The sequence below is a fragment of the Schistocerca serialis genome, chromosome 9, assembly GCF_023864345.2.
Source record: "Schistocerca serialis cubense isolate TAMUIC-IGC-003099 chromosome 9, iqSchSeri2.2, whole genome shotgun sequence".
NCBI classification, from domain to species: Eukaryota; Metazoa; Arthropoda; class Insecta; order Orthoptera; family Acrididae; genus Schistocerca; species Schistocerca serialis.
Genome location: NC_064646.1, coordinates 521,193,722 through 521,208,482, shown reverse-complemented (window position 1 = coordinate 521,208,482; position 14,761 = coordinate 521,193,722).

Sequence of the window (14,761 nt, the reverse complement as noted above, 5' to 3'; positions counted from 1 at the left end):
TCAAATCATAGAATTTAAGAAGAGTCAGTCTTCTTCTACTTAAGTCGGCATTGTGCCTTATGTATTTAATACCGATGGAATTTCTGTGTTTCATCATCAATAAGAAGGTCTAAGGGATACAGTAAACATGAAGGGAAGCATCGGAATCTAAAACTGGTCTCACAGGAAAGCTTCAAAACACAGACAGCAAGAAGATTCAGTTTTCTTGTACTTAAGTCGGCAATCTGCCTTTTCTATGTAATTCCGATGCAATTTCAGTGTTTCATCGTCAATAAGATGGTCCAAGGGATACAGTAAACTTGAAGTGAAGCATCGGAAACTATAACTGGTCTCACAGGAAAGATTTAAAGCATAGAAAGTAAGAAGAGTCAGTCTTCTTGTACATAATCGGCATTGTGCTTTTTTATTTAATTGCGATGCAATTTCTGTGTCTCAGCGTCTCTCTAGATGGACCAAGGGATACAGTAAACCTGAAGTGAAGCATCGGAATCTATAACTGACTCACAAAAATGGTTTAAAACATAGACAGTAAGAAGAGTCAGTCTTCCTGTACCTAAGTCGGCATTTTGACCTTTGTATTCAGTTTCGATGCAATATCTGTGTCTATTCGGCAACAAAGAGGACCAAGGGATACAGTGAACCTGAAGTGAAGCATCGGAATCTAAAACTGGTCTCACAGGATAGGTTCAAATCATAGACAGTAAGAAGAGTCAGTCTTCTTGTACTTAAGTCGGCATTGTGCCTTTTGTATTTAATTCCGATGCAATTTCTGTGTGTCATCGTCTATAAGATGGTCCAACGGATACAGTAAACCTGAAGTGAAGCATCGGAATCTAAAACTGGTCTCACAGGAAAGGCTCAAATCATAGAATGTAAGAAGAGTCAGTCTTCTTGTACATATGTCGGCATTCTAACTTTTGTATTTAATTCCGATGCAATTTCTGTGTTTCATCGTCAATATGAAGGTCCAAGTGTTACAGTAAACCTGAAGTGAAGCATCGGAATCTAAAACTGGTCTCACAGGAAAGGTTCAATCCATAGAAAGTAAGAAGAGTCTGACCTCATCTCCTAAGATCGGCATTGTGCTTTTTGTATGTAACCCCGATGCTATTTCTGTGTTTCATCGTCAATAAGAAGGTCCAAGGGAGACAGTAAACCTGAAGTGAAGCATCGGAATCTAAAACTGGTCTCACGGGAAAGGTACAAATCATAGACAGTAAGAAGAGTCAGTCTTCTTATACTTAAGTCGGCATTGTGCCTTTTGTATTTAATTCCGATGCAATTTCTGTGTTTCATCGTCAATAAGAAGGTCCAAGAGATACAGTAAACCTGAAGTGAAGCATCGGAATCTAAAACTGGTCTCACAGGAAAGGTTAAAACATAGACAGTAAGAAGAGTCAGTCTACATGTTTTTAAGACGACATGGCGCCTTTTGTATTTAATTCCGATGCAATTTCTGTGTTTCATCGTCAATAACAAGGTGCAAGGGATACAGTATACCTGAAGTGAAGCATCGGAATCTAAAACTGGTCTCACAGGAAAGTTTCACATCATAAACAGTAAGAAGAGTTAGTATTCTTGTACTTAAGTCGGCATTGTGCCTTTTGTATTTAATTCCGATGCCATTTCTGTGTTTCATCGTCAATAAGAAGGTCCAAGGGATACTGTAAATCGGCAGTGAAGCATCGGAATCCAGTACTGGTCTCACAGGAGAGGCTCAAATCATAGAATGAAGGAAGAATCAGTCCTCTTGTACTTAAGTCGGCATTGTGCCTTTTGTATTTAATTCCGATCCAATTTCTGTGTTACATCGTCAATAAGAAGGTCCAAGAGATACAGTAAACCTGAAGTGAAGCATCGGAATCTAAAACTGGTCTCACAGGAAAGGTTAAAACATAGACATTAAGAGGAGTCAGTCCACATGTTTTTAAGTTGACATTGCGCCTTTTGTATTTTATTGCGATGCAATTTCTGTGTCTCAGCGTCTATAAGATGGACCAAGGGATACAGTAAACATGAAGTGAAGCATCGGAATCTATAACTGACTCTCAAAAATGGTTGAAAACATACACAGTAAGAAGAGGCAGTCTTCTTGTAGTTAAGTCGGCATTGAGACTTTTGTATTTTATTCCGATGCAATTTCTGTGCTCAATCGTCAGTAAGAACCACCAAGGGATACAGTAAACCTTAAGTGAAGCATCGGAATCTAAATCTAATCTCACAGCAAAGGTTCAAAACATAGACCGTAAGAAGAGTCAGTCATCTTTGCTTAAGTCGGCATTGTGCCTTTTTGTATTTATTTACGATGCAATTTCTGTGTTTCGTCGTCAATAAGAAGGTCCAAGGGATACAGTAAACCTGAAGTGAAGCATCGGAATCTAAAACTGGTCTCACAGGAAAGGTTCAAAACATAGACAGTAAGAAGAGTCAGTCTTCCTGTACCTAAGTCGGCATTTTGCCCTTTTATTGAGTTTCGATGCAATTTCTGTGTTTATTCCGCAACAAGGAGAACCAAGGGATACAGTGAACCTGAAGTGAAGCATCGGAATCTAAAACTGGTCTCACAGGAAAGGTTCAAACCATAGAAAGTAAGAAGAGTCAGACCTCATCTCCTTAGGTCGGCATTGTGCTTTTTGTATTTAACTCCGATGCTATTTCTGTGTTTCATCGTCAATAAGAAGGTCCAAGGGAGACAGTAAACCTGAAGTGAAGCATCGGAATCTAAAACTGGTCTCACGGGAAAGGTACAAATCATAGACAGTAAGAAGAGTCAGTCTTCTTATACTTAAGTCGGCATTGTGCCTTTTGTATTTAATTCCGATGCAATTTCTGTGTTCCATCATCAATAAGAATGTCTAAGGGATACAGTAAACCTGAAGTGAAGCATCGGAATCTAAAACTGGTCTCACAGGGAAGGCTCAAATCATAGATTGTAAGAAGAGTCAGCCTTCTTGTACTTAAGTCGGCATTGTGCCTTTTTTTATTTAATTCCGATGCAATTTCTGTGTTTCATCGTCTATAAGATGGTCCAAGGGATAAAGTAACTCTGAAGTGAAGCATCGGAAACTGAAACTGGTCTCACAGGAAAGGTTCAAATCATAGAATGTCGGAAGAGTCAGTCCTCATGTACTTAAGTCGGCATTGTGCCTTTTGTATTTCATTCCGATGCAATTTCTTTGTTTAATCGTCAGTATGAAGGTCCAAGGGATACAGTAAACCTGAAGTGAAGCATCGGAAACTACAACTGGTCTCACAGGAAAGGTTCAAATCATAGAATGTTAGAAGAGTCAGTCCTCTTCAACTTATGTCGGCATTATGCCTTTTGTTTTTAATTCGGTTGCAATTTCTGTGTTTCAACGTCAATAAGAAGGTCCAAGGGATACAATAAACTTGAATTGAAGCTTCGGAATCTAAAACTGGTCTCACAGGAAAGGTTCCAAACATAGACAGTAAGAAGAGTCAGTCTTCTTGTACTTAAGTCGTCATTGTGGCTTTTGTTTTTAAATCCGATGCAATTTCTGTGTCTCACCATCAATAAGAACGTCCAAGGAATACCGTAAACCTGATGTGAAGCATAGGAATCTAAAACTGGTTTCACAGGAAAGGCTCAAATCATAGAATGTAAGAAGAGTCAGCCTTCTTGTACTGAAGTCGGCATTGTGCCTTATGTATTTAATTCCGATGCAATTTCTGTGTTACATCTTCAATAAGACGGTCCAAGGGATACAGTAAACCTGAAGTGAAGCATCGGAATCTAAAACTGGTCTCACAGGAAACGTTCAAAACTTAGACAGTAAGAAGAGTCAGTCTTCTTGTACTTAAGGCGGCATTGTGCCTTTTGTATTTAATTCAGATGCAATTTCTGTGTTTCATCGTGAGTAAGAAGGTCCAAGGGATACTGTAAACCTCAAGTGAAGCATCGGAATCTAAAACTGGTCTCACAGGAAAGGTTAAAACATAGACAGTAAGAAGAGTCAGTCTACATGTTTTTAAGACGACATGGCGCCTTTTGTATTTAATTCCGATGCAATTTCTGTGTTTCATCGTCAATAAGAAGGTGCAAGGGATACAGTATACCTGAAGTGAAGCATCGGAATCTAAAACTGGTCGCACAGGAAAGTTTCACATCTTAAACAGTAAGAAGAGTTAGTATTCTTGTACTTAAGTCGGCATTGCGCCTTTTGTATTTAATTCCGATGCAATTTCTGTGTTTCATCGCCAATAAAAAGGTCCAAGGGATGCAATAAACCAGAAGTGAAGCATCGGAATGTAAAACTGGTCTCACAAGAAAGGTTCAAATATTGGAAAGTAAGAAGAATCAGTCCTCTTGTACTTAAGTCGGCATTGTGCTTTTTTATTTTATTCCGATGCAATTTCTGTGTTTCATCGTCAATAGGAAGGTCCAAGGGATGCAGTAAACCCTAAGTAAAACATCGGAATCAAAAAGTGGTTTCACAGGAAAAGTTCAAATCATAGCATGTAAGAAGAGTCTGTCCTCTTCTACTTATGTTGGCATTGTAACTTTTGTATTTAATTCCGATGCAATTTCTGTGTTTCATCGTCAATAAGAGGGTCCAAGGGATACAGTAGACCTGAAGTGAAACATCGGAATCTGTATCCGGTCTCACAGGATAGGTTCAAAACAAAGAATGTAAGAAGAGTCAGTTTTGTTGTACTTAAGTAGGCATTGTGCCTTTTGCATGTAATTCCGATGTAATTACTGTGTATCAACGTCTATATGAAGGTCTATGGGATACAGTAAACTTGAAGTGAAGCATCGGAAACTAAAACTGGACTCACAGGAAAGGTTCAAATCATAGAATGTAAGAAGAGTCAGTCCTCCTCTACTTATGTCGGCATTGTGACTTTTGTATTTAATTCCGATGCAGTTTCTGTGTTTCATCGTCAATAAGAAGATCCAAGAGATGCAGTATACCTGAAGTGAAGCATCGGAATCTAAAACTGGTCTCACAGGAAAGGTTCAAATCATAGACAGTAAGAAGAGTCAGTCTTCTTGAACCTAAGTTGGTATTTTGCCATTTGTATTGAGATTCGATGCAATTTCTGTGTTTAATCGGCAACAAGGAGGACCAATGGATACAGTGAACCTGAAGTGAAGCATTGGAATCTAAAACTGGTCTCACAGGAAAATTTCCAAACATAGACATTAAGAATAGTCAGTCTTTCTGTACGTATGTCGGCATTGTGCCTTTTGAATTTAATTCCGATGCAATTTCTGTGTTTCATGGTCTATAATAAGGTCCAAGGGATAGAGTAAACATGAAGTGAAGCATCGGAATCTAAAACTGGTCTCACAGGAAAGGTTCAAATCATAGAATGTCGGAAGAGTCAGTCCTCATGTACTTAAGTCGGCATTGTGCCTTTTGTATTTCGTTCCGATGCAATTTCTTTGTTTAATCGTCAGTATGAAGGTCCAAGGGATACAGTAAACATGAAGTGAAGCATCGGAAACTACAACTGGTCTCACAGGAAAGGTTCAAATCATAGAATGTTAGAAGAGTCAGTCCTCTTCAACTTATGTCGGCATTATGCCTTTTGTTTTTAATTCGGTTGCAATTTCTGTGTTTCAACGTCAATAAGAAGGTCGAAGGGATACAATAAACTTGAATTGAAGCTTCGGAATCTAAAACTGGTCTCACAGGAAAGGTTCCAAACATAGACAGTAAGAAGAGTCAGTCTTCTTGTACTTAAGTCGTCATTGTGGCTTTTGTTTTTAAATCCGATGCAATTTCTGTGTCTCACCATCAATAAGAACGTCCAAGGAATACCGTAAACCTGATGTGAAGCATCGGAATCTAAAACTGGTTTCACAGGAAAGGCTCAAATCATAGAATGTAAGAAGAGTCAGCCTTCTTGTACTTAAGTCGGCATTGTGCCTTATGTATTTAATTCCGATGCAATTTCTGTGTTACATCTTCAATAAGACGGTCCAAGGGATACAGTAAACCTGAAGTGAAGCATCGGAATCTAAAACTGGTCTCACAGGAAAGGTTCAAAACATAGACGGTGAGTAGAGTCAATCTTCTTGTACTTAAGTCGGCATTGTGCATTTTGTATTTAATTCAGATGCAATTTCTGTGTATCATAGTCAGAAAGAAGGTGCAAGGGATACTGTAAACCTGAAGTGAAGCATCGGAATCTAAAACTGGTCTCACACTAATGTTTCACATCATAGACAGTAAGAAGAGTTAGTATTCTTGTTCTTAAGGCGGCATTGTGACTTTTGTATTTAATTCCGATGCAATTTCTGTGTTTCATCGAAAATAAGTAGGTCCAAGGGATGCAATAAACCAGAAGTGAAGCATCGGAATGTAAAACTGGTCTCACAGGAAAGGCTCATATCATTGAATGTAAGAAGAGTCAGACTTCTTGTACTTACGTCGGCATTGTGCCTTTTGTATTTAATTCCAATGCAATTTCTGTGTTTCATCGTCAATAAGAAGGTGCAAGGGATACAGTATACCTGAAGTGAGGCATTGGAATCTAAAACTTGTCTCACAGGGAAGGTTCAAATCATAGAAAGTAAGAAGAGTCAGTCTTCTTGTACTTAAGTCTGCATTGTGCCTTTTGTATTTAATTTCGATGCAATTTCTGTGTTTCATCGTCAATTTCAAAGTCCAAGGGAAACAGTAAACCTGAAGTGAAGCATCGGAATCTAAAACTGGACTCACAGGAAAGGTTCAAAGCATAGACAGTAAGAAGAGTCGGTCTTCTTGTACCTAAGTCGGCATTTTGCCATTTGTATTGAGTTTCGATGCAATTTCTGTGTTTAATCGGCAACAAGGAGGACCAAGGGATACAGTGAACCTGAAGTGAAGCATTGGAATCTAAAACTGGTCTCACAGGAAAATTTCAAAACATAGACAGTAAGAATAGTCAGTCTTTCTGAACGTATGTCGGCATTGTGCCTTTTGTATTTAATTCCGATGCAATTTCTGTGTTTCATGGTCTATAAGAAGGCCCAAGGGATAGAGTAAACATGAAGTGAAGCATGGGAATCTAAAACTGGTCTCACAGGAGAGGTTCAAATCATAGAATGTAAGAAGAGTCAGTCCTCTTCTACTTATGTCGGCATTGTGCTTTTTGTATTTAATTCCGATGCAATTTCGGTGTTTCATCGTCAATAAGAAGGTCCAAGGGATTCAGTAACCCGGAAGTGAAGCATCGGAATCTATAACAGGTCTCACAGAAAAGGTTCAAAACATAGACAGTAAGAAGGGTCGGTCTTCTTGTACTTAAGTCGGCACTGTTCCTTTTGAATTTAATTCCGATGCAATATCTGTGTTCCATTGACAATAAGAAGGTCCAAGGGATACAGTAAACCTGAAGGGAAGCATCGGAATCAAAAACTACTCTCACAGGGAAGGCTCAAATCATAGATTGTAAGAAGAGTCAGCCTTCTTGTACTTAAGTCGGCATTGTGCCTTTTTTATTTAATTCCGATGCAATTTCTGTGTTTCATCGTCTATAAGATGGTCCAAGGTATACAGTAAACCTGAAGTGAAGCATCGGAATCTGAAACTGGTCTCACAGAAAAGGCTCAAATCGTAGAATGTAAGAAGAATCAGTCTTCTTGTACATATGTCGGCATTGTAACTTTTGTATTTAATTCCGATGCAATTTCTGTGTTTCATCGTCAATATGAAGCTCCAAGGGTTACAGTAAACCTGAAGTGAAGCATCTGAATCTAAAACTGGTGTCACAGGAAAGGTTCAAACCATAGAAGATAAGAAGAGTCAATCCTCTTCTCCTTATGTCGGCATTGTGCTTTTTGTATTTAACTCCGATGATATTTCTGTGTTTCATCGTCAATAAGAAGGTCCAAGGGATACAGTAAACCTGAAGTTAAGCATCGGAATCTAAAACTGGTCTCACAGGAAAGGTTCAAAGCATAGACAGTAAGAAGAGTCAGTCATCTAGTACTTAAGTCGGCATTGTGCATTTTATATTTAATTCCGATTCAATTTCTGTGTTTCATCGTCAACTAGAGGGTCCAAGGGATACAGTAAACCTGAAGCGAAGCATTGGAATCTATAACTGGTCTCATAGGAAAGGTTCAAAACATAGACTGAAAGAAGAGTGAGTCTTCATGTACTTAAGCCGGCATTGTTCCTCTTGTACTTATATCTGATGCCATTTCTGTGTTTCATCGTCAGTAAGAAGGTCCAAGGGATACAGTAACTCCGAAGTGAATCATCGGAATCTGAAACTGGTCTCACAGGAAAGGTTCAAATCATAGAATGTCGGAAGAGTCAGTCCTCATGTACTTAAGTCGGCATTGTGCCTTTTGTATTTCATTCCGATGCAATTTCTTTGTTTCATCGTCAATATGAAGGTCCAAGGGATACAGTAAACCTGAAGTGAAGCATCGGAATCTAAAACTGGACTCACAGGAAAGGTTTAAATAATAGTATGTAAGAAGTGTCAGTCCCCTTCTACTTATTTTGGCATTGTGCTTTTTGTCTTTAATTCCGATGCAATTTCTTTTTTCATCGTCTATTACAAGGTCCAAGGGAAACAGTTAGCCTGAAGTGAAACATTGGAATCTATAACTGGTCTCACAAGAGAGGTTCAAATCATAGACAGTAAGAAGAGTCAGCCTTCTTGTACTTAAATTGGCATTGATACTTTTGTATTTAATTCCAATTCCATTTCTGTGTTTCATCATCAATAAGAAGGTGCAAGGGATACAGTATACCTGAAGTGAAGCATCGGAATCTATAACTGGTCTCACAAGGAAGGTTGAAAACATAGACAGTAAGAAGAGGCAGTCTTCTTGTACTTAATTCGACACTGTGCCTTTTGTATTTTATTCAGATGCAATTTCTGTGCTTCATCGTCAATAAGAACGACCAAGAGATACAGTAAACCTGAAATGAAGCATCGGAATCTAAAACCAATCTCACAGGAAAGGTTCAAAACATAGACAGTAAGAAGAGTCGGTCTTTTTGTACCAAAGTCGGCATTTTGCCCTTTGTATTGAATTTCGATGCAATTTTTGTGTTTAATCGGCAACAAGGAGGGCCAAGGGATACAGAGATCCTGAAGTGAAGCATCGGAATCTAAACTGGACTCACAGGAAAGGTTCAATCATAGAATGTAAGAAGAGTCAGCCTTCTTGTACTTAAGTCGGCATTGTGCCTTTTGTATTTAATTCCGATGCTATTTCTGTGTTTCATCGTCAATAAGAAGATCCAAGGCATACAGCAATCCTGAAGTGAAGCATAGGAGTCTAAAACTGGTCTCTCAGGATAGGTTCAAAACATAGTCAGTAAGAAGAGTCAGTCCTCTCGAACTTAAGTCGGCATTGTGCATTTGTATTTAATTCAGATGCAATTTCTGTGTTTCATCGTCAATAAGAAGGTCCAAGGGATACAGTAAACCTGAAGTGAGGCATCGGGATCTTAAACTGGTCTCACAGGAAAGGTTCAAAGCATAGACAGTAAGAAGAGTCAGTCTTCTTGTACTTAAGTCGGCATTGTGCCTTTTGTATTTAATTCCGATGCAATTTCTGTCTTTCATCGCCAAAAAGAAGGTCCCAGGAATACAGTAAACCTGAAGTTATGCATCGGAATCTAACACTGGTCTCACAGGAAAGTTTCATGGCATAGACACTAAGAAGAGTCAGTAATCTATTACTTAAGTCGGCATTGTGCCTTTTGTATTTAATTCCGATGCAATTTCTGTGTTTCAGCGTCAAACAGAGGGTCCAAGGGATACAGTAAACCTGAAGTGAAGCATTGGAATCTATAACTGGTCCCACAGGAAAGGTTCAAAACACAGACAGTAAGAAGAGTCAGTCTTCTTGTACTTAAGTCGGTATTGTGCGTTTTGTAATTAATTCCGATTCAATTTCTGTATTTCGTCGACAATTAGAAGGTACAAGGAATACAGCAAACATAAAATGAACATTGTAATCTAAAACTGGTCTCCTGGGAAGGTTCAAAGCATAGACAGTACGAAGAGTCAATCATCTAGTACTTAAGTCGGCATTGTGCCTTTTGTATTTAATTACGATGCAATATCTGTGTTTCATCGTCAATATGTAGGTCCAAGGTATACAGTAAACCTGAAGTGAAGCATCGGAAACTAAAACTGGTCTCACAGGAAAGGTTCAAAACAGAGACAGTAAGAAGAATCAGTCTTCTTGTACTTAAGTCGGCATTGTTATTCTTGTATTTAATTCCGATGCAATTCCTGTGTTTCATCGTCAGTAAGAAAGTCCAAGGGATACATTAACTCTGAAGTGAAGCATTGGAATCTAAAACTGGTCTCACAGGAAAGGTTCACATCCTAGAATGTCGGAAGAGTCAGTCCTCTTGTACTTAAGTCGGCATTGTGCCTTTTGTATTTAATTCCGATGCAAAACCTGTCTTTCATTGTCAATAAGAGCGCCCTAGGGATAGAGTAAACCTCAATGGAAGCATCGGAATCAAAAACTGCTCTCACTGGGAAGGCTCAAATCATAGATTGTAAGAAGAGTCAGCCTTCTTGTACTTAAGTCGGCACTGTGCCTTTTGTATTTAATTCCGATGCAATTTCTGTGTTTCACCGTCAATTTGAAAGTCCAAGGGATACAGTAAACCTGACATGAAGCATCGGAATCTAAAGCCGGACTCACAGGAAAGGTTCAAATCATAGAATGTAAGAAGAGTCAATCCTCTTCTACTTATGTCGGCACTGAGCCTTTTGTTTTAAAGTCGGTTGCAATTTCTGTGTTTCATCGTCAATAAGAAGGTCCAAGGGATACAGTATACCTGAAGTGAAGCATCGGAATCTATAACTGGTCTCACAGGAAAGATTCAAAACATAGACAGGAAGAAGATTCAGTCTTCTTGTACTTAAGTCGGCATTTTGCCCTTTGCATTGAATTTCGATGCAATTTCTGTCTTTAATCATCAACAAGGAGGACCAAGGAATACAGTGAACCTGAAGTGAAGCTTCGGAATCTAACACTGGTCCCACAGGAAGGGCTCAAATCATAGAATGTAAGAAGAGTCAGTCTTCTTGTACTTAAGTCGGCATTGTGCCTTTTGTTTTTAATTCCGATGCAATTTCTGTGTTACATCGTCAATAAGAAGGTCCAAAGGATAAAGTAAACCTGAAGTGAAACATCGGAATCTAAAGCTGAACTCACAGGACAGGTTCAAAACATAGAATGTAAGATATGTCAGTCCACTTCTACTTATGTTGGCATTGTGCCTTTTGTATTTAATTCCAATGCAATTTCTGTGTTTCATCGTCAATAAGAAGGTCCAAGGGATACAGTAAACCTGAAGTGAAGAATCGGAATCTAAACCTGGTCTCACAGGAAAGCCTCAAAGCACAGACAGGAAGAAGATTCAGTCTTCTTGTACTTAAGTCGGCATTGTGCCTTTTGTATTTAATTCCGATGCAATTTCTGTCTTTCATCGTCAATAAGAAGGTCCAAGGATACAGTAACCTGAAGTGAAGCATCGGAATTTAAGACCGGTCACACAGGAAAGGTTCAAAACATAGACAGTAAGAAGAGTCAGTCTTCTTGTACCTAAGTAGGCATTTTGGGTTTTGTATTTAATTCCTTGCAATTTCTGTGTTACATCGTCAATAAGAAGGTCCAAGGGATACGGTAAACCTGAAGTGAAGCATCTGAATCTAAAACTGGTCTCATAGGAAAGGTTCAAAACATAGACTGACTCTTGTATCTGTCTATGTATTGAACCTTTCCTGTGAGACCAGTTTTAGATTCCGATGCTTCACTTCAGGTTTACTGTATCGCTTGGACCTTCTTATTGACGATGAAACACAGAAATTGCATCAGAATTAAATACATAAGGCACATTGCCGACTTAAGTACAAGAAGACTGACTCCTCTTACTGTCTATGATTTGAACCATTCCTGTGAGACCAGTTTTAGATTCCGATGCTTCACTTCAGGTTTACTGTCTCCCTTAGACCTTCTTATTGACGATGAATCATAAAAGTCGCATCGGAATTGAATACAAAAAGCACAATGCCGATTTAAGTACAAGAAGACTGACTCTTCTTATTGTCTATGTTTTGAACCTTACCTGTGAGACCAGTTATAGATTCCGATGCTTCACTTCAGGTTTACTGTACCACTTGGACCTTGTTAGTGACGATGAAACACAAACATTGCATCGGAATTAAATACAAAAGGCAGAATGCCGTCTTAAGTACATGATGACTGACTCTTATTACTGTCCATGTTTTGAACCTTTCCTGTGAGACCAGTTTTTGATTCCAAATGCTTCATTTCAGGTTTAATGTATATCTTGAGCCTTCTTATTGACTTTGATACACAGAAATTGCATCGAAATTAAATACAAAAGGCACAATGCAGACTTAAGTACAATAAGACTGACTCTTCTTACTGTCTATGATTTTGAACCTTTCCTGGCCGTGCGGTTAAAGGCGCTGCAGTCTCGAACCGCAAGACCGCTTCGCTTGCAGGTTCGAATCCTGCCTCGGGCATGGATGTTTGTGACGTTCTTAGGTTAGTTAGGTTTAACTAGTTCTAAGTTATAGGGGACTAATGACCTCAACAGTTGAGTCCCATAGTGCTCAGAGCTTTTCGAACCATTTTTTGAACTTTTCCTGTGAGACAAGTTTTAGATATCGTAGCTTCACTTCAGGTTTACTGCATCCCTTTGATCTTCCTATTGACGATGAAACACAGAAATTGCATCGTAATTAAATACAAGAGGCACAATGCCGACTTAGGTACAAGATGACTGACCCTTCTTACTGTCTATGATATGAACCTTCCCTGTGAGACCAGTTTTTGATTAATATGCTTCACTATATGTTTACTGTATCCCTTGGACCTCCTTATTGACGATGAAACACAGAAATTGCATGGAATTAAATACAAAAGACACAACGCAGACTTAAGTACAAGAGGACTGACTCTTCTTACATTCTATAATTTGGTTCTTTAATGTGAGACCAGTTTTAGATATCGATGCTTCATTTCAGGTTTACTGTATCCCTCTGACATTCTTATTGACGATGAAAAACAGAAATTGCATCGGAATTGAATACAAAAGGCACAATGCCGGCTTAAGTACAAGAAGACTGACTCTTCTTACTGTCTATGTTTTGACCTTTCCTGTGAGAACAGTTTTAGATTCCGATGCTTCACGTCAGGTTTGCTGTATCCTTTATACCTTCTAATTGACGATGAAACACAGAGATGGCATCGGAATTGTATACAAAACGCTCAATGCCGACTGAAATCCAAAAAGACTGACTCTTCTGCCTGTCTATGACTTTGAACCTTTCCTGTGAGACAAGTTTTAGATATCGAAGCTTCACTTCAGGTTTACTGTATCCCTTGGACCATCTTATTGACCATAAAACACAGAAATTGAATCGGAATTAAATACAAAAGGCACAATGCCGACGTAAGTACAAGAAGACTGACTCTTCTTAATGTCTATGTATTGAGCCTTTCCTGTGAGACCAGTTCTATATTGCGATGTTTCCCTCTAGTTTTACTGTATCACTTGGACCTTCTTGTTTACGATGAAACACAGAAATTGCATCGGAATTAAATAGAAAAGGCACAATGCCGACTTAAGTACAAGAGAACTGCCTCTTCTTACATTCTATGATTTGAGCCATTCCTCTGAGACCTTTTTTAGATATCTATGCTTCGCTTCAGGTTTACTGTATCCCTTGGACCATCTTATTGACCATAAAACACAGAAATTGAATCGGAATTAAATACAAAAGGCACAATGCCGACGTAAGTACAAGAAGACTGACTCTTCTTAATGTCTATGTTTTGAACCTTTCCTGTGAGACCAGTTTTAGATTCCGATGCTTCACTTGAAGTTTACTGTATCCCTTGGACTTTCTTATTGACTTTGAACACAGAAATTGAATCGGAATTAAATACAAAAGGCAGAATGCCGACTTAAGTACAAGAAAACTGACTCTTCTTACTGTCTATGATTTGAGCCTTTCCTGTGAGACCAGTTTTATATTCCGATGTTTCCCTTTAGTTTCACTGTATCCCTTGGACCTTCTTATTGACGACAAAACACAGAAATTGCAACGGGATTTAATCGAAATGGCACAATGCCGACTTAAGTACAGGAAGACTGACTCTTCTTACCGTCTATGTTTTTAGCCTTTCCTGTGAGATTAGTTTTAGATTCTGATGCTTCACTTCAGGTTTACTGTATCCCTTATACCTTCTTATTGACGATGAAACATAGAAATGGCATCGGAATAGAATACAAATCGCTCAATGCCGACTGAAGTCCAAAACGACTCACTCTTCTGACTGTCTATGAATTTGAACCTTTGCTATGAAACAAGTTTTAGATATCGAAGCTTCACTTCAGGTTTACTGCATCCCTTGGATCTTGCTATTGACGATGAAACACAGAAATTGCATCGGAATTAAATACAAGAGGCACTATGCCGACTTAGGTACAAGAAGACTGACCCTTCATACTGTCTATGATTTGAACCTTTCCTGTGAGACCAGTTTTAGATTCCGATGCATCACTTCAGGTTTACTGTATCCCTTGGACCTTCTTGTGTACGATGAAACACAGAAATTGCTTGGGAATCAAATACAAAATGCACAATGCCAACTTAAGTAATGGAGGACTCACTCTTCTTCCATTCTATGATTTGATTCTTTCCTGTTTGACCAGTTTTAGATATCGATGCTTCACTTTAGGTTTACTGTATCCCTCTAACATTCTTACTGACGACGAAACAT